General features: G+C 38.8%; 1 long non-coding RNA gene across 1 annotated transcript; it reads left to right on the top strand.

Moving 5' to 3' along the window:
• The first annotated feature begins 1,051 nt into the window (after positions 1 to 1,051).
• LOC308191194 lies at positions 1,052 to 19,264 on the top strand. The gene is made up of 2 exons (XR_013947788.1): positions 1,052 to 1,416; positions 18,900 to 19,264. It is a non-coding gene; the product is annotated as an uncharacterized lncRNA (long non-coding RNA).
• Positions 19,265 to 19,760: the final 496 nt, after the last annotated feature.

The raw sequence follows: 19,760 nt of genomic DNA, 5'->3' as shown, positions 1-19,760 counted from the left end.
CTAGGCCAGGCCCTTCCTGGAACAGGCCCTTCAGGAGCACCTGAAACCTTGGCCTATTCTCAAAGCACACAGGTCCCACAGGTGGGATCCACCTGCAGGAACAACCATCCGTCTGAGTTTGGTTTTCCCAGTGGGAATTAGTGAAACCTCCATTGGATAAAGTGTACTTCAATACCCATGATAGAAACAGGCCTTTGCAAAATGGTTTAGTGACTACAGTTACAATACTCCTGAAATTACAGTTGCCTCCTCTGGTAGCAAAGTCCTGCCAGTGAAATGTGAGCTGCACAAGGTGAAGTGTTGGGGCATTTCAGAGCATTCAGATGTTTAGCATCAATGCTATGCTGATGATGTTAAGCGTGTGCACCTATGTTTTGTAAAGTAGCTGGTGCTATGAATATTAATACGATAGAGGAGACAGGAATGGTCAGATTTTTTGACCTGAATTACTCAGCTGCTGGTGAAAATTGGAGGAGAAATTTGTAAACAGGAAAAAGAAAAGAAAAAAACATGTCTGCTGTTGATCCGTGCTCTATTTGTGGATGTATTATGGTTCAGAATGGGCTGGGACGGTGATCCTGTTGCAGGCTAGAAGAAAATAAATTAAAATGGAAAAAAAGTTCTCTGCCGAGCTCAGATGAACTATAAAATGTGTTGTTTTGGCATAAAACTTAAAAACCTCTTCTGGAAACTAAAATGAGAGGATGCCACAGCTAAGGACTCACAGGGGTGCAGTCTGACAGTTGTCCACCTCATCTCTGCTGCTTACACAGATAAAACCACATTATAAAGCAAGAGATGCCCAGGTGCTACATTGATGGAGACATCACAGATGGAGACAATGGAGACAATGTGGAGAGGTCTTTTATGCTGCAGCTGCTTGTGAATGCTGGACTCACCTGCACTGGGAATACTTAAGACTTCTTCCCTGACTTTCCTGCCTTTATAGAAATAGTACAAAAGGTAAAATGACCTCACAAACAAGATGACTATCTAGTGGCTGGTATGGTGGAACACTATCAAAAATACCATGTAAGTACAGTGCATGATGCTACTGCATGTAACACAGGGAGCAGCAGATGGGAAGAAGAAAGACCCTGCTTTGTGAAGGTCCAGACAATTTAAAACTCAGGCAAAGCCATGCAGCAACAGCTGCTGCCTGTTCTGACCAGTGATTGGCAATACCATTCAGCTGAGACACACTTCATTTAAGTTCTGGAGCTGCTGGTTGATTTTTTTTTTGTTTGTTTGTTTGTTTTTTACACCGTTCTGATCTGCAGTTCAGCTAGTAGAAAAAAGTGGATCCTACTGTAATTGAGTGAGACTAAAGAAAGGTATTATCTACATAGTGATGATTTAAAAAACAAGTTTCTGAAGTCTTTTGGAGTCTGTGAAACCTTGTCTGGAAAAGTTATGGTAAGATACAGAACACTTTACTTTTGATTGATTCATAAATAGGGTAAAAGTGGTTGGGAAATTCCCATATTTCAAAAGCATTTTATGCTCAAATTGAGAGCTAGAACTTCCTGTAAAAAGTGTAGTCTGAGGGTTGGGGAAAAAATACATTATCGCTTTCAGGATGAATCAAATGTTCCTGTAGAATTTAATTTACTTGTGTTTTTACTCTAAAACCTAGTTTTTTTGTGTATGTAACATTAATGTAAAACAGACAAACAAAAAAAGCAACGATGTTTGCATGTAAAAATTTGGTTTTGACTTAATATACTCCCATAACATAGTTTGACTAAACTGATTTTTTCTGATAGGAAGTGCTAATAAAGACTGTTCAATCAGCTTTACACAGTCTCCTCATGCTGTTTTGGTGCCTTGTCTTCTAAAATTGACAGGAAACAGAAAACCCAGAATTACACAAACATGAAAGCAACGTTCAGTTTGTTGATTCAGAAGTACTGTGTTGCTGAAGCCTCATGGTGCCCCTATTTTACTCATTTTCCCTTCTATGGAAATTGTTGGTGTATTTGCATGAAGTGTGGTTATGTCGTACTGTCATATCCCAGATGATTTTGGATACCACAGAAAAGTCATGGTTAGAGAGAGTGTGTGAAATGTCTGAACCCTTGAAAGGTTCAAGCATGAGATGAATGTGCTTTATTATCCCAAACGTAGGCTGCCTTCTGCATTCATAAAGCAATGCTTTTTGCAGTAGATGAGTTATGGAAAAACAGATAATGATTCATGAAAAAATCCTACTTGCACACAGTTGAATGATCATCTTACTGCTGCTTGTTTTTTTTCTAAGCACGAGTTTGGGTGTGGGTGCATAGTGGCATGTGGATAGGGGAAGGAGGGGAACTGCGTGTGCATGTGAATTTATTTATGGAATTAATATATGGATTGGGATATTCTTTTTAGGTCTGTAAAGTGTGCGTGCTGCTTTTATTCATTAGCACCTACAAAGGTTTAATTGCCATCAGGCATGTAGGTGGAATTCTTGGCAGAGACCAAGAAATGCAATAGGTTTGATGACAACCGATGATCTGCCAAAGCCTTGTCAGAGGAAGAAGCTAGTTTTGCTGTCACTCACCCACCCCTTTAAATTCAAATGCAGATGCTTCCAGGGGGTGTATGGCATTCATCCAGATCAGCATTTGAAATGGAGAGCTCCTAATACTGTATATATAGATAAAGCAGTGCCATGGCTGTGCCTGTTGCCTGATATTTAAGGTGAGAGGAAAGCGTGAGAAATTAAATAGAGCTAGAAGGGTATGGGTTGCTCTGGCCTTTCTCCAATGGTGGTAATATGGCAATGAAGACCCACTTGGTGTGGATGGTGGCTGTCATGTGTTGTTCAGCATGACCTCTCACTAGGGGAACTGGTGACAAGAATTAGCTGTAGATCTGTGAAATCCTGGATTTACGAGGACATTACTGTGGTACATCATGTGAGTCTAGGAGGTGTACTGCCCTTATGGATGAGTGAGAACAGCATGGTCAGTATCGGGTTCTTATTCCCTGATGAAGAAACAAAGATGCTGACAACTGATGAAGCCAGAAAGGGCCTATAAGACCTCTGGCCTAACTTTGGAGGCGATGCTTTTGCCTGCTTGTCTGCTAGCTCCAGATCTTTAGTGGGAAATTAAAGCTCTTGCAGGACTATTCAGAAAAGCCCATTGTAACAAAAGTAACATGGCTAGGAACTGTCAGCATATTAAATATGTGTACTGCTGTGAATGACATGTCAGCTGTGGCTGAAAACTTGCCTATATGGTAACTGTTAGAACGAATATCTGACATATGAGGACAACCTGTAGTGACTTACCATAAGGAACACTATATAAACAGTAACAATTTTTCTTTCTCCACCAGAATCTTGGAAGCTGTCACCTGAGATCAAACTAAGAGCGAATAAGATTTACTCTTTGCTTTTGTGATGTTAAGTTTTGTTGCTGTGAAAACATGAATGCATTTATCAGGGAGTGTAGTGATAGGACAAGGGGTAATGGCTTTAATATTAAGAAAAAGGGGGGGTGGGGGGAAGAAAGGTAGATTTAGATTAGATACAGGAAGAAAATCTTATTGTGAGGGTCGTGAGGTACTGGAACAGGTTGTCCAGAGGAGCTGTGGATGCCCCACTCATGGAGGTGTTCAGGGCCAGGCTGGATGGGGCTTTGGGCAACCTGGTCTAGTGGGTGGCATCTCTGCCCATGGCAGGAGGGTTGGAACTAGATGAGCTTTAAGGTTCCTCCCAACCCAAACTGTTCTATGATTCTATGTTCATTACAGTTAGTGTGTTTGGCTCTAGGGGCAAGTTTCAAATATACACAGTTCATAAGATGGGCATGTGTAACATTGCTTTGGGCTTGCTTACAGCTATATGTCCTCTTATGCAGGAGCTGAAGAAGCTTGCCTGACACTTGACAGGGAGCCTTCTTTACAGATTTTTCAGGTTATTCTAAGAACAAGTTTAATTCCTTAGCTAGCTGTGTAGAGCAGGTCTTAACCAGCTCTGAGAAGGCCTATACTGATATCATTGAGGTGAATTAGAGGGGTCCTCTGATTATGGCTCAAGTTCCCTTTATATTCCAGAACCAAAGGAATCCTCTGCTGGTGCTGGGTTTCTTGATTGCATACCTTTCCTGTAACCTCAGATGACCCCCCTGTGCCTTTTTGCTGTGATTGAGCAGGAAGGAGGGAGAGGTGCTAATTCCACTGGAATGTGGCATTTATCACCTGCCGTGTTCCAGGGGAATTATAGGGTTTGCTACTTCATGCAGTATTTGATTCAATATATTCTGTAGTCTGATTCATAGCCATTTCTATGGCTTAGGGTTAGCTGTAAGAACTCGATACAGAAGTACATGAACTCTCTGTAGATGATTCTTTATTCAAAAAAAGAAGTGGGGGTGGGGGGGGAGACTGGCAGTGAAAAAGAGGAGACTGAAAGTAGGCTACCTGTAAAAATATGATTTTTATGAAATACAAAAATTTGCATATTTCACTAGTTGCTGTACTTTGAAGTCTTTCCGTTAAAATAATATTGTAACTTAAGTGTCTCATCAGGCTGTTGTGAAACCAATAATGCTTGTTAATTGCTTTGACAGCTTCATAAAAGGTGCTATGAAAGTAATAGTTATTTCAGTTCTGCTTTATTTTCCATATTACAGTCGTGCTCAGGAATTGGAACATCTACTTTTATCAAATGGTGGGAGGTATCCACTTCAGTTTTTGACTGTTTCCCCAAGTCACAGACTGACATTAGAATAACAAATAAAGAAGAAACATAAATGGGTCGCCCTACATTTAATTTCTCAGTGTCACAAGAACAACTCATTGAAGTGTTTTTTTTTTTTTACTGCACATGTAACTAGCATGATTAGACACCAATTTCTACAGGTTAGTGAGAAATTTTGGGGTCAAATTGAGCCACTCTATCACATTTCATGAGGCTCCTTGCCAAATTATGTAGTCCTGGCATTTTTAGTGATAAACTCTCCTACAGTGAATAGTACTTATTTTGTAGAGTTATTTAAGAAGAGTGAAACTTGATTTCCTGGGGAGGGGGGGTCTGACAGTCTGTGGAACAGTTTTTCTGGAAGTCTACAGAAAGAATGTTTATTCCTTTATATATACCCTTTTCTATATTTTCACATCTTGAATTTCATTAAAAGTTGGCTTTACAGAGCTACTTGCTTCTGCTCTCAATATATGGTACTTATAGTATTTGCTATAACGATGTTATATAGTGACCAAATGTAAAGTACACTTGTGAAAGGGAAGGAGTTGGCCCATAGTTTATTACTACTAAGATAAACAGATAACAAGTGGTCTCAGTATGTCCCCCGTTCTCCCAGCTGTGGTCAGGAAGAACTCTCTCCTTACAGGAGAGTTCATCATAGTTACGTATATTACCAGAATTTTATTTCTTCCTCTGAAGAACTGCAAGCTTCTCTTAAGCAAAGCCACTTGCTGAGAGAGGGCACCCAACTAACAGGAACATAGAAATGCTTTGGTACTGCAGTATTTTTTCTTCCTATAACTGCATCTTATTAATCTGGCAGTATTTAGGTGGAGAATTTAATTGAAACTTACTTGTTACATGTATTGCAGTTTGTTTTTCAAGTCCAGAGTGACTACATTATCTTGTGATGCTTGTGAATGTTATGACACTGATAGTAGTAGGTGGAATTAAAATTGCTTTAAAGGCAAGGCTTCAGCCTGAGCATGGTGCTGCTAAGAGATAAAGATATGAAACTTTCATGTTCATTTGGGGTTCATTATTGTCCTTTGGGTAATATTTGTAATTTCACATTATTCGATCAATCATCAGTTGATATAATTGTAATCTGTATGTAGGCCAATGACCTTAGGATTTTGGGACCCTCTATACAAGTGTTCTGTGTTTCCCTGGTGATCTACCCCCAAGACCTTAGGAGATGTTGCTCTTGGGGAACTAACCTTGACTATAGCTCTCTTCTCCTTTTGCTGTGAAATGACTTTGTCCAGTGGATTTGCATGACATGGCTTTTGCTAGTCTTATCCTACCTGACTTTTCTCTCTTCAAAGAGGAGCTCACTGGAGCAGAAGTATTTGGGTGATAGAGTATTCATTAAAAAAAAAAAAGTTAAAAATAAAACATCTTCAGAACTTCTTGCCTTCCCCCCGCCCCCCCCCCCCCCCCCCCCTTTGAATTGGAAATGCAGTAACTAGATCTGAGGTAAACACCACAGCTCATGATGTGTCAGACTGACTACTTTAAAAAAAAAATCGACACTCTATCCCTTACTTGAAATCAATATTGACATACCTAGGTCACTTCCTAGGGAATTTGTCTGACAGCTCATAAAAATTCCCAATAAATAATTTTCTACATCCTCTCTAGGTAGCCTTTCCAGTGCTTCACAACCATTATAAATGGATATTTAGGGAACTTTCCTGCGAATTTAGCAAAATTCTCCGTCAGCTACTGTAAGTATGCATGGAAAACATCAATCACCATTGTCTCCATATAACTGTTTTGTACTTATTTGAAGCCTGTCATCATGCTTCTGTTCCTCTTTCCTCTCCTTAGTCTCCTCCAGAATAAACAAGACCAGTTTCTTCATCCTTTTCTCATGCTAGTCATTCTTCTGGTCTCATAACTTGTATTGATGGCTCCTACAGCATGGTTCTGAAAGCTTGACTCAATTCTACCTTTGAGGTCTCACCAGAACTGAGCAGAGCAGCACAATTACTCTTACAAGTCAAAACTGTTGAACCAAAAAATGGTTTCTTCAAATATTATGATGCTATCAATTTTGTATCAGTGTAGGCTCAAGTTGATAGTGAGGACCAATGAAAATCTCTTATTTTTAATTACATAGGGTAACTAAGCAATTAAGCTAAAGTTCAGTTTGAAGAAATCATGACCACATCTACTTAGGTCTTTCTGTGGTCAAGTGAAATAGGTGGATGTGCTGTATTCCAGGAGACAGAATGAGATGCAAGAATTTACTTTGCTGATATGTAATTTTACATTCCTGAAGGAAGTGAATTCCACAAGTTGCCAAATTTTTTTTGGTGTTTGCTATAAATAGGCGTTACAACTTCCCAGACGTAAAACACATCTGAGCATACCCACAAGTTTATTTGATGAAACTTCTGCATTCATATATGTATAATAAACCACAGAAGGATTTTTTTCTTATAAAAGATAAGAGTAACTGTGTAACTTACTTTTTACTATCTTTGAAATTATTGCAGTGCTTCTGAAAGGAAAAAAGGAACAAAGTAAAAGGGATGTTTATAGGTTATTTAAAAGAGATAGATTTTCCAGTTGTGCAGAGCACCTTTTGATGAAAAGGGTGTTTTGTTGATCACCTAATTTTATATCTGAGGAGAGTCAGCATTAATTTATGGTATTATTTAAGAGGAAATGATTTAGAGCATGATGTCAGGTTCCTGGTCTTTTTAAAGCTCAGAGGCAGCTTCTCAAACTTTAAATTTAGGCTTCTGAATCTAAGTTTAGGGATGTTAAATCTTTGCATTTTTTAAGGTAATCTAAGCTACCCAGTGATGAGTGTGGATGTTTGTGGAAGCTGCATGTTCTTATCTTATTACAAGAGGCCTATTTTAAAGTGCCTGAAAGTAGATGTTGGTCTGCCAGATACGAACAAAACACTAGGAGCTGTTTTAAAAATTTCATTTACTTTCACAGTGTTTGTTCTGGCAAGTTAAGCACATTTATGGAAGTGAAGGATATAACATAGGATCTCAATTTTAACAGTATCTTAATTCAGGGATGTACTCAAGTACGTGCCTACCAATAAGCAAATAGTAATATGAGCACCTTTCCCTGGGAGGTATGCTCTCCTGAACTCAGGTCTACAAAAATATATTAGGAGCAGGCTATCCCCGTGTGCCAAAAGATGAGGTAGTGGAGAAGAAGACCGGCCTGCCTGAACAGAGAATTTTGGCTAGAGCTCAGGAAGAAAAAGAGAGTTTATGACCTTTGGAAGAAGGGCAGGCCACTCAGGAGAACAAAGATGTTTTGAGTCTATGCAGGCAGAAAATTAGATGGGCCAATGCCCATCTGGAAATTAATCTGACTACTGCTATTAAAGACAATAAACAAATACTTCTATAAATACATTAGCAACATAAGGAAGACAAAGTAGAATCCCCATCCATTACTGGATTTGGGGGGGGAAACAGTGGCAAAGGATGAGGAAAAGTCTGAGGTACTTAATGCCTTCCTTGCCTCAGGCTTGAGTACTAAGACCAGTTGTTCTCTGGGTACCTAGCCCTCTGAGCTGGAAGATAGGGATTGGAAGCAGAATGAAGCCCCCATAATCAAAAAGGAAATGGTTAGTGACATGCTACACCACTTAGGTTTACACAAGTCTATGGGGCCAGATGGGATCCATCCAATGGTGCTGAAGGAGTTGGCAGAAGCGCTCAGCCACTTTCCATCATTTATCAGCAGTCCTGGCTGCCTGGGGATTCCCCAGTTTGATTGGTGGCTAGCAAATGTGACATCCATCTACAGGAAGGGCCAGAAGGAGGATCTGGGAAACTACAAACCTTATCAGCCTGACCTTTGAGCTAGGGGAAGTTATGGAGCTGATCATCTTGATTGCTATCATGCAGCACATACAGGGCAACCAGCTGATCAGGGCCAATCAGCATGCTTTTATTAAAAGCAGGTCCTGCTTGACTATCCTGACCTATAGCAAGGTGACCTGATTAGTGGATGAGGGGAAGGCTGTGGCCATCTACCTAGACTTTAGTAAAGCTTTTGACACTGTTTCCTGAAGCATTCTCCTGGAGAAACCTGCTGCTCATGGCTTGGGTGGGTGTACACTTTGCTGGGTAAAGAACTGGATGGGTGGCTAGGCCCAAAGAGTTGCGGTGAATGCAGTTAAATCCAGTTAGTGACTGGTCACAAGTGGTGTCCCACAGGCCTCAGTACTGGGGCCAGTTCTCTTTAATATCTTTGTCAATGACCTGGACAAGAGGATCGAGGGCACCCAATAAGTTCGCAGACAACACCAAGTTGGGCATGAGTGTTAATCTGCTTGAGGGTAGAAAGGCTCAACGGACAGATCTGGATAGGTTGGATCGATGAACCTCATGCAGTTGGCCTTTGCTCAACAAGGCTAAGTGCTGGGTCCTGCACCTGGGGCTCAACAACCTCACACAGTGCTACAGGCTGGGGAAAGAGTGGGTGGAAAAGGAGCTGGGGGTATTGGTTTGTAGTTGGTTGAATATGTGCCAGCAGTGTGGTCAGTTGACCAAAAGGGTTACCAACAGTATCCTGGCTTGTATTAGAAACAGTGTGGCCAGCCAGCAGGACTAGGGAAGTGATTGTCCCTCTGTACTCAGCTCTGGTGAGGCCCCACCTCAAATACTGTGTTCAGTTTTGGACCCCTCACTACAAGATAGACATCAAGGTGCTGGAGCACACCCAAAGAAGTGCAACAAAGCTTGTGAAGGGTTTAGAGAACAAGTTTTATGAGGACTGGTTGAAGGAACTGGGATTATTTAACTTAGAAAAAAGGAGGCTGAGGGGAGATCTTAGTACTCTCTACAGCTATCTCAGAGGAGGTTGTAGTGAGGTGGCAGTCTGTCACTTCTCCCAAGCAACAAGCGATAGGACATGAAGAAATGTCCTCAAATTACACCAGGGAAGATGTGGGTTGGGTATTAGAAAACATTTATTCGCTCAGAGGGTTGTGAAGTATTGGAGAAAGCTGCCCAGAGAAATAGAGTTACCATCCCTGAATGTATTTAAAAGATGTGTAGATATGGTGCTTAGGGCCATGTGTTAGTGGCAGACTTGGCAGTGCTAGGTTAACAGGTGGACTTGATGATCTTAGAGGTGTTTTCGAATCTAAATGATTCTATGGTAGAAAACACATCAGCATCTTAGTGTTAGCGGCAAAGTAGCTTCATTGCAATCACCATGATGGTTTATTTAGGTATGTTATCTCATGTGCACAAATACAATCATGTTATCTGCCTCTTTCACCTGTTGCTCATTAAAATTATTTTAGAATTTCTCAAGCCTTCTTTTTTTGACTGTTATAAAGACTAGGAGAATAATGATGTCTCTCATCTGTTCTCCAGTCCTCCACACAGACAAGCAAGGGTGTTCTTTAACACTGATTTCTTCTTATTGAAATCTTTGTTTTTTTGGGGGGGGGGGGGAATGTCATTTATTTATTTAATTTTTTACTTTTTCTGCTTGGGGTGTGTGGGGAACAGCATTGCCAAGAAACTTTGCCTTGGCACAGCTTTATCAAAACTACACATGATCCATTTCCATTAGAGCATGACAGGAGGAAAAAGGTTCCTTTGGTGTGTTTGTGCTCTGATTATGGAGAACTCTCCATCAGGAATGGAAAAGAGAATTTATGCTTCACCTGAATGAGAACCATTTTAAAAATGGTGCTGCGGAGGTCTCAGGCAGACTTCTGAAGTTGTATCGAGGTCTCTGGGAGTGAAAGGTATATTTAAAGAAAAGAGAAGAATGCAGCTGACAGCCCAGGTGTATTTCATACCAAAGAATGTATATCTTTTGAAAGGATTTTTTGTTTTTCATTTGTCCTTATACGTTGTTGTTCCATGTTCCTCTTTCTGTGAATCACTCGGTAATATTAAACAAATTTACAGAAGTGAGCATACATTACTCACCTTCTTTCCTGATGCAGGTAGCTGCATGGGTGGATAGGTGGAAGTCAGTTAGTCTGTAGATATGGCTATATTTTTCAGTGTATCCTCTTAGCTGACTAGAGGTTTGCTTCTAATCCCTGAACAGATCTACCACACACAGCCTGGGGTGGAATTGTTACCCAGACATTCACCACATGACTCAAAATATAATCCCAATAAAGCAGACTGTTTCTCATGGAGTAGTACACCTTTCAGATGGATGACTCACCTGGGCATAGGCCTGCATGACTATGCTGTATTGTTCACACCAAGCATATTAAGATAAAAGCATTGGAAAGTGAAAAAGTATTTTCTTTTCCCCACTCCAAAGGACAAAGCACAACTGTGTTTTTTTTTTTTTTTAGCAAATAGCAGTAAAGACATACTGTGGTTTAGAGGTGTGAAGTGTCAAAGTAGAAAACATGTCATCTGTGAACAAGAAGGAACCCAGGCAGCACATCATTGTTTACTTCTGATGGAACTCTACTGAAGTCCTGACCTGTTGTTAATACTTTTCACGTTATGTCTGTCTCTTCCTCTAATTGCTGTTCTATAGCAAAGTTATTTTCAACAAACTCAGTCCTGAGGTGTGGGCTGTTTTAGTCAGATTCTCTTCTATACTTAAACCCTTTTCATCGTTTCCCTGCCTCTTCTGTTTTTGTGTGGCTTTGTGCTATGTTTCTCTATTGTAATGCTGATTAAGATAGAAGTCTATTAAACTTTTGTTTAAGTAGCTATTGGAGCTATGTTTTAGGAGATTTCAGATGGTGTTGGTTTAGCCTTTTAAAAAAAAAAATCTTGAGTTTGTGCTCTGGCTTCAAACATCCTTTTAGATGTCAGGACTATAAAGATTGGTTGATCAGGCTAATATTCACTCCTCAAGTGGTGACAGGGCAGGGGAAGAAGCTCATTTACTGTTAGTGTGTGTATCTAGGAAACTTTCATGCAGGTTTTGGCAGAACTAGACTGTCATCTCGTCCAACCTCCCCCAGAAGTTCTTATGTAGAAAATGTCTTCATCTTCCAACTTGTTTTTGTGAAGACTTTTGGGGTCCTTTTGAGTAAGACGCACATCATTTAAAATGAAAACTATTTACTATATGCCTGATTAACGCATTACTTAAATGCTTCTTGGATGCTGCTTGTTACAGCGGGTGTGCAGAATGCTTCTGGATTTGTTTGCTCTAAATGGAATTTTTTCAGATGGTCTAAGTAGTTATAATGTACAGTCAGCATTGGTTTAAGACTTGATTATGTTTTAAGATGACTTTTCTAGCTTCAGACTTGTGTTGAGGTTGAACCTTGCATATAAGACGCTAGCAATAAGCCTGTCTGATGCAAGTGCAGCAAGTTTACATATAAGATGTTAACACAGACTCTGTGTATAAGCCATAACTGTCTGAAGTTCATACAACTTCTCATTCAACAATGAATGGGGTGCTGATAAAGCCCCAGATTTCTTAAGGTTACAGCCTTGGTGAATAAATGTTATGTACAACCTGTAAAGTTATCCCTGTTTGCTTTTATAAATGTAGATGATGATATATAAATCCATTATCAGCGGTTTGTAGGATCACTGTGTTGAAACAGTGTCACCAATGCCAAATCTTGACATATTATTGGAATACAATGATTTCGTTCCAAATGTATTCATGTAATGATCCCCAAAGGCAGAGTAACAAAGTTGGCCTAAAATCCTGATTTTTTTAAAATTTCTTATAGCCCTTAAATAAGCTATCTTAAACTTATCATGAAGTCATTATTCATAACTTCAAAGTGATTTGTAATCCATTAGGAGGTGAGAATGGGGAGAAAAACATGTAAAAGATGGCTCTTGATTATTCTACTTTTACATATAGTACAGTTCCCAGCAATACTGAATATATTAACCAAACAAATGAAACCTTGATTACTCTCTGAAGTATTCTGACAGCGTACTTCCTGAATTCTTTTGTGGGGGAAGTGGCTGCTCAACCACTAGCCGGTGGCTAGGTTCAGTTATTTATGGAGATACTGCTCAAGTAGCTTTCTTTCTTTTTTTTCTTTAGTGCACTTTGCTTTGTTTTTGTTGTAAGTACATCATTGCTGGTATTAAAACTTAATATAGTTTATACAATAAAAGCCTTGTAAAATTTCTAAAACATGGTGCAGCTTTGATTGCATTTCATGTGGTTTAACATGTTTGAGAGAATTATTTTAAGAAGTTTTAACATTTTTATTAAATGCAGACATTTATAAATGTTTCACAGCTGAAAGTTGTGTTTGGCTGATGTGAGGTCTGAAACTAAATCAGCCTGGTTATGCTTTATTAATGAAGGAAACGTCATATTTATAATACTCTGACTCTGTGTAAAGCTTTATCACACATTGATAGGGAATATGTTCTTAGCAATGTCTTCACTGACTAGAGCTGCAGGCTGTAGCCCACCTCTTCCTGGAGAGTCATGAAATGAGCTGTTGCAGCATGAAAATTCAGCATCTCTGCTGCAGAAACCTCCCTATGAGCTGTTCAGAGTCACTGTTGCTGGCACATCTGCCTTGGCATTACCATCTATGTGGCTTGTAGAGGAGCCACATGGGCAGGTTTTCACTTTTGGCTATTTTCCTTATGGAAAGCTGAAGAGAAATCTATGGTTTTAAGGTGTCTGTCATGAAGAGCAGAGGCTAGTGTTAGTTTTTTTTTTCCCCTGAGTTAACCACTATGGTAACATGTTAGGAGCAGTATAGAGGATATAGAAATTGTGGTAATGGAGGTCACTTCTAAAAAGACTTGTGATCCAAATGTGGTAACTGGAGGATTTTTGTTGCCTTTGCAGCTAGCAGTGATTTTTAAGGCTGGCTTGATTTATTTTTGTTCCTGTCCTGGAGGTCCCAAGAGCAACACCCTATTGGGACACCTCTGAGAAATCCTGAAGAACAATACTAATGCCCAATATAGACATTACTCCAGGAGCACCATTATCTAGAGGGAAGGTATCTTGTCTCTCTCTGCTGGTTCAATGAGGAAAAGATGAAGATTCTACCACACTTCTAGAGGCAGAGAAGTGGTGAAAAGAATATGCAATGGTTTTCTAATTTTCCTTCTTAAAGATTAAGGGAGTTGATCATTTTCTAATGAGTAAGTAGGGAGCATCAAAATAAGAAACACTTCTTAGAACCAAGTCCTGTGCTATTACTTTTCTTACTTTTTAAGGTGTTAGCTCCTTTAAGGCACTTTCAATAGTTGATAGATTATTCTTGTTTGATTAATTGACATAAAGACAGCCTGTGAGGAAAGCCCCCAGTTTTGATTGGAGTTTTCATTGAAAATGCAGAGAAAAGTTTTCCATTTTTTTCCCTCTCTCCCCTGAATGCACTGGGAACTTCACATGTTTTGGGTCAGGAAAAAGATCACAACCAATTTATTAGTTTTTCATTTTAATGAAGCTGATCTCTTTTCCCAGAATATGTACTTTGGAGTCCACTGATTTGGACAGGAAAAACTGTCCTTGTTAAGAAAAATAGTGAATAATACAGAGCTGTCAGAATATTTTTGGATGTGGGCTATGTTTTTGTTTTTGATTTAGCTGGAAATGCTACATTAACTTTGCCTCAGGACACTAATTAACAAACTGGCCATTAATTGCTGGTAATAAGGAAGTTGTCAGCAGTCATTGTTTCCTTAAGCTGCCTAAATTCAAGAGGACAAGTCTAGAAGAAAGTACCTCTATGAAAGATCCTTGTCTTCTTCCCCCTAACGAGGGAAAGCAAGTGAATGAAAAGGACCTTAAGACTACTTATTGTCTGATATTGTTAGTTTGTGAAGCCACAGAAGCTTGTCTAGAAATGACCAGTAATGTGATACTGGAGTAAGATGTTTTCTTGGTAACACCTCTTGCATTTGACTGGAAAGAAAGCTTACTAGAAATAGTCATGAGAATGTGATTTCATTTGTGAAGATTGAAATGAATGGTAGCCATCTACTTATTTCTTGTCTGTCTTCACTTGCTCATGCAATAAATGGAATAACGACAGATATGCATGGTGATGTTACAGCCAGCAATAATTGTTGCCATTTACTCCCCAGGTGAAATTGGACTGAAATTGGAATATGTATCTTGGGCCCCAGGGCACTGGGATAGAGGTTATGGTGGTTAGATTTAAGGGCGGAAAAGTATTCCACTAAGGAAAGATGACAGTAATTTTCAGGGAGTTCACAGACAATTTCTGTCATCTTGTATTCTAGAAGCATACACTACCTGTATTTTTCACAGTTTCTTATTCTCAGAAAAGATGTGGAAAAGGATATAATCGCAGAGAAAACTGATTCTGAAGAGTTAGCAGTGGGCTTTCATATTCTATAGGTTATATAGAGATTAAAAAAAAGTGATTTCTAATTTTAAAAAAGGCTTATATTCTGCTAATTTATTTGCTTTTCTTATGTTGAATTAAGGAGGTCAGTTTCCCATTTGATTAGTAATGACCATACTTCTTTTTCTCTATCAACTAGCTTTTTTTTTTCCACTTTAAAATCTCTATCTAAATATATGATATTTAGGGAATTTTACATTCTCAGTTCTGTGAGAAGGGGTAAAATTAGATGATCTGCTGTTTTCAGTCCTAATTTTAAGATCCCCTAATACTATGGGAATGTTGAGCTTACTTAGACATATGTTTGTATTTGGATTATAATAACTTTTCAAATTAACTTTTATTATTGCAAACCAGAATCATTGAAGAAGTAAACTTTGCTAGCATATTAAAGTCAAATGAGAGTAAATGCCCAAAAAGTTGTGCTACATATCCAAGATAATAGGTTTTCTTAACCGGATTTTAATTTGAGAATATCAGTCACAGATTTTTAATTAGATGTAACCCCTCTTTTTACTTCCCTTTTCTAAGATTTCTAAAAAGTGAAAGCAATTTATATATGTGTATCTTTATGCCCTGAATCCTTGTTGGTTTACCTACTGCACTTCCAGAAAGCATTTGGGTATTATAGAGAAGATTGCATTTCAGAATCTTGAATATAGTTTTGATGAATCTCAACCTTTTTTCATTTTGGCCTTCAGTTTAAGGTGCACATGAGGAAAGAAGTGTTACTTACAAAAGCTTCCCCAGATTAGACATACCTGAAAGAAAATGTAAACCACAGGGAACAGGAAATGCTGAGAATAAATCTCAAAGAAGATTTTTCTGTTAAAGGACTGTGCATTCATCTCCATTAAGCTGTATTTGCTTAAATGAGTGCTGAAAAACAACAGTTGCTTTTGAAGAATGTGAGTCATGCATCATAATAACTGCAGCAACAAAGAAGCAGCAGCAGCAACAACAGTATTTCCCTATGCTATTTGTTAAAATCAGACCAACCTAATTCAGTGAGGCTTTAAGCGTGAAGAGGCATGGCAGTAGATGAAAGTATGTGGTTGTGTTAGACTCTACAGGAAGGACTGACTGGAAAACCATATTTTGAAAGAGATTACCAAGTTTCTCTGTCAAACCTTGTGTTTTTAACAGGGATTGGGAGAATAGAGAATGTGCCTCACCAAGGTGGTAGTAAGATGGAAAGAGCGGGGATCCTAGACTGGAGAATTGGATTAAATTTCAAAATTATTTTGATGGACTGGTGATACCTCTTTAAAACAGCACAAGTCAAGTCAGTGAGGGCAAGTCTAGCTCCTGTCCCCCAAAGGGAGAATATATCTGATCATCTGCAGAAACATGATGGACAAGAACTGGCTCAGTAACAGTTATAAGACTGCTGTAGCTGTTGTAGCTTACAAACTGAATGTAAGCCAAAAATATATTGGGGGGGGGGGGGGGGGTGCAGGTGTAGGTGTATGAGGATACTTGGGTGAAATATCTCGTGGAAGAGAGATGATCAAAATCTTGTACTGCGCTACGCATGCTGTAGCAAGGAACAAGTTGGAGGACTGGAGTTTTGGAGCTTGCCCTCCCAAAATGATGGGATCCACTGGAGAGGATCCAGTGGGAAACAAATGACTAAAGGCACTCCCAGTAATGGACTGTTAGGGCTTTAGGGCTTGCTTAGTCTAAAGCAGAGAAGACTAAGGAAGGATGCGCTTTGAAAGATGGCAAACTGCAAAGAAATCTTTTGTTAATATTTCTGCATAAGGAGAACTGAGTTTATACTGCATGGAGAAATATGGAAGTGAGATGGTAGAAAATATTATCTGACAGTAATGATACTGATTAGTTACTATATACTGGTGAACCCTTCATGTCTGTAGGCACTGTGGATGGATTTTCAGTGGTAATGTTGAACGAACATCTGTCAAGAAAGGCATAAGCATATTTTTTTTGAGCTGTTGTAGATTCATAGGTGTAGTGTTGACTGGATCAAGGGACTGAGGGAGCTCTTGGTGTCCCTTTCAGCCCTATGGTTATTCTTTGTAGTAACACCTTGCTGAGTCGAGTCAGCTGGGATAAAAACTACTTCTTCATTGGACTTGAACTGTTCTTTTTTTTTAAAAAAAAAAAAAAGTTTTAATAGCTTCAGTTATTACATAATATAATCAAATGATAGCATGGGGAGGACAAAGGGTTTGTGTTGCAGGACCACACTTAAGCCCCATTCTGGAGTTTGGACTTGATTAGAGACTATGCCAAGTTATAGTAGAGAGATGATTGTGCCTCCAAAAGCTTAAAATCTAAATGAATAACAAGCAACAACATGTGGATGAAGCGAATTGGTAGAAATGGATAGTGGAAGGATGAGCTCATTTACCATTAGTTATCACCCAATTCATCTCTTCCTGGCTGCGTGTTACTAGTTGTCAGAGTCTGGTAGGCCTTGTGGAAGAAGCAAGCCTTAAGGTGGGAGGAAGTCCAAACTAAATAGCTTGTTATTTTGAGCTAAACATATTCTAAACTTATTAAATATTTAGGAGAATTTCAGGAAATTCTAGGGAGTAGGGATTGGTGGGTTAGGCTCAGTAGTTGGATGAGTTCCTGTGGAAAACCATTTCCACTACAAAAAAGGGAGCAATGGGTGGGGATTTAATTCCTTTTTGTGCTTGCTGAGGAATGGTCCCACCCTTGCTGCAAAGCCATATTGGTCAGTGAGTTGCTGAGATGCACCTGTGTGGTGCATGTTCTCCCTGAATGTGCTGTTTATTTAGAGACTGAGGCTTAGGTGTGGACTGATTAAGGTTAATGCAGCTGTTTTCCCACACACATTTAATGAAGCCAATGGCTTTAGCATTGAGGTAAACCTCAGAAGCCTTTGAATCAACAAGAATCAAGTCTGAAACCAAAGTGTAGCCTTGAAAGTCTTGTCAGCTTCTTTTTTTAATCCTTCTAAAATAATATTTATTTACTTTGAAGGATTTTGAAGATTGGTGAATTACCTTTAGAGTTTTAAAATTAAGTACTGGACATTGTTATCAATGAAACTGTGAAAACCTGTACCTAAGTATTAAGTACACAATAAACATTAACCTGGTATGTGGTAAACTGTATTTTTCTTTCTACTTCTAGAATTTATTTTTATTTCATTTGTTTTTCTTTGGGCTATTTTAAAATCCTTGGGAGCTAAGCATGACAGGTTGTACATGAAAAGAATTACATTGGAATAAGATTTACCACATTTTTCCCATGCCACAAGTATATGAATTCCTGCTTACATAAGAAAATATTTGAACATAAAAAGCAATAATTTGGAATTGGATTGTGCAGCATGAATCATGAGACAAAATCTCATTAGTGATCTAAAAAATATTCTGGTGTTCCTGCCACAGTGTTTTCATAAAACATTTTTTTCTAAAAAGGAATTACTCAGAAGGTAATAATAAAAAATGATAAAAGAAACCAAAAGGAAACTAAATCCCAAAGTTGCAACTTGCTTTTGCATTATGTTAATTTAAATTCTGTTGCAAGGAACAATATATTATACAGAAGAGGGGCAGGGGTAGATGAAATCTGTTTACCTTTCCTCTGACATAAATTCCAAAGTCCTTTTCTTCTACAACTTAAAGACATGCCTTCCCCCAACCCCCTAAAAAAAAAATAAACCCCACCGTACTGTCTCAGTCTCCTTTATCCATATATGGATATAAATGGAATTCTTGGTACAAAAGGCTGGTGGAATCAAGTCATTTGCTCTCTTCATACTGATTTTTAAAGCCAAGAAAGCTAAAGTTATTCAAATTCCCAGGTCCTTTATGTTGATTGTGAACATCATAGGCTGCAACTATCAGTTTTTAATTTGTGTTCCTGGGCTGAAACTAACAGTCTGTTTTCACCTTTCAGTCATCTTTTTTGGGAAACCCTACAGTATTCTCATCAGGATAGCAAAGGATTCAGAGGGACAGCGAGTCTCACCTGTGTTACCAGGAAGATGTTGCAGAAGAGCATCTGCAAGTCTCTGATGGGACTCTTGTTGAAACTGAGGATGGCCAAAAAGGAACTTGGCCATTTTTCTCAGAAAAAGAATTGCCCTTTTCAACATGATGTAACATGCATCTAATTTAAAATGTATTGTAAAATAAAAAAATACTGCTGTAATTATCCATTTGGCAACTTTGGACAAATTAATATTTAAAAACCTCTCAGAATTGACTTCTTAAAAATGGTAACATTTTCATGTCATTAGATTGGAATAAAGTTTGTTTTTATTTCTCTTGTAGATGTATTGAAAAACCAAAGTATCAGAACAATTTGATATTTTAAACATCCTAGGAAAAACAGGAAATCTGTTTTCTGCTCTTATGTACAGAGGCATAAACCTATAGCCATATTAGACATTTATTGGAACTGGGCCCTATGCTAATAAGGTATTATTTTACCTATTAGGTACAAATAAGTATCTGAAATGAGGCAAAGTGATTACTGTTTAGCAAGTGTCTCAGAGCCAGAGCTAATAAAAAGCTACTGTCTTGATAGCAAACACGTTGGGTTGTCAAGTTATATGGCAATTCCTGTGGATCACCTTTCTATAGGGGTGCTACGTATGGAGGACATCAGAAAGTTCCTGAGGGTGCCCAAAGGTCCTTTTGATTCCCCTTGCTTTTTGCAGAGGGGGTGGGCAGTCAGCAGATTGCTTCTCATCTTTTTTAGTTTAGTTGCACTGTCTGTGAAGATATTTTCCAGTGTATTCTCCCAAGTAACTTT

Source organism: Anser brachyrhynchus (assembly GCF_964034855.1).
Source record: "Anser brachyrhynchus genome assembly, chromosome: 2".
NCBI classification, from domain to species: Eukaryota; Metazoa; Chordata; class Aves; order Anseriformes; family Anatidae; genus Anser; species Anser brachyrhynchus.
Note: the sequence above shows the minus strand (reverse complement) of the source record. Positions and strands in the feature narration are given on the sequence as shown.